Genomic DNA, 1,425 nt, shown 5'->3' on the forward strand with positions numbered 1-1,425 from the left:
TTATTAGAGCTTAAAGGGGAATGTATCTGGAGTGGTTTGAGTCACATGTTTGGTCTGGAGTCATTGTTAAGCCATTCGAAGGAAGCAGGGCAGAAGGATTATTCAGCTGAAAACTCATGCTCCAGGCAGGGTGTTTTGATTCAGTTATAAAGCCAGGGCTGAATTGGTTTGATGTGGGCCGAGTGTTGATACCTATTTTTACCCTTATTACAAAATGCCAAATACATGTAATGCATTGGAACCTGACCTTGCGTGTTATTTTGTCATCAGTTGTTGGTGAACTAGGCTTTGTGTGTTTTACAAGTAGTTTTGCTTTTTGTGAAATTGTTTTTATCTGTTTTTGGTTCACAATAATTATGATGGCCATAAAAGGATTCTGATATCATCAACAAATAGCTGTTTATTTTCTTGATGATTTCCAGGTTTACTGCACTTTATTATGCACACACACACACACAACAACAGCTCTTGTGCTGGAACTGCAGTAGCTGGGACATAGGCTCAACTGTGACACACGAATCATGTCGATAGCCATATGTACTACAAAGGGATGTCTTTGTGTGCCATGTCAAATTTAAAGTCAAAGTGTCGCAACAATGGCTGTTTTTATTCTTTTACCTGGCTAAATATCCATGATAAATTATGCTGAACATATAACTTGGTTGGGAGCAGGTAGTCATAGTAGCCACATCTCTCTGTTATGTGTCCTTTAAAGACCATGGGTTAAATTTCCTGTTTGCCACCTCAGTTATAAGCAGTCACATACTCTGGGTCTAACAGAGATGTATGAATCTTATTTACACTGTAATACTCCTATGACTCCTGTTTAGAGCTAGCTGCACCATTGTAAGAAATGCACTAACTGGGGTGAGGTCGCCAACATGACTGTTATATGCTCTGCTGTTTTATTTGACAGATTCTTTCAGAATCTGATCAGTGTTTGTGTTTCTGATCTTCTGTCCCATCGTGCTACTTGTCTTCCTCTGAGGATTCAGTGGATGAAGGACCCTTAGATGAGGAAGAGCCATGCTGGGATTCATGGGACTGCTGCGAGTACGTGTTGTTGGTTTGATCCACAGAAGATGTTTGATGGGATGCAGCTGGAGTGAAGGATATTAAAGCAAAAATTAAGCATATGAATAAATGACACTTAATATGTGGAAATATAATAACAGCTGAGTTTTTGATTTATGTAATTTGGATTTCATACAAACTTTTGAAATGTCTTTTTTTCTCATGTTGACCAGGAGCAGTCACCTGGAACCACTGCTGCAGTCTGTTATGAAGAGGATTCACAGCTGCACGAGAGAACAATCTGGATCAGTCTTCAGTCAAAATTCATTTCTTATCTGAAGCATTTCAGTATGTATTTCCAGATTAGTCAAAACTGTAAAATCTGCAGTTCCCTTTAGTTACAGGAGGTGG

General features: G+C 39.1%; 1 long non-coding RNA gene across 1 annotated transcript; it reads right to left on the minus strand.

Moving 5' to 3' along the window:
* Positions 1-867: 867 nt before the first annotated feature.
* Positions 868-1,355, minus strand: LOC106633099. Its single transcript, XR_001336139.2, has 2 exons — positions 1,215-1,355; positions 868-1,100 (listed from the first exon to the last, which is right to left on the minus strand). It is a non-coding gene; the product is annotated as an uncharacterized LOC106633099 (long non-coding RNA).
* Between the last annotated feature and the right edge of the window lie 70 nt (positions 1,356-1,425).

The sequence above is a fragment of the Haplochromis burtoni genome, unplaced genomic scaffold (genome assembly GCF_018398535.1).
Source record: "Haplochromis burtoni strain Fernald_Lab_line unplaced genomic scaffold, NCSU_Asbu1 Contig_26, whole genome shotgun sequence".
Classification (NCBI taxonomy): Eukaryota; Metazoa; Chordata; class Actinopteri; order Cichliformes; family Cichlidae; genus Haplochromis; species Haplochromis burtoni.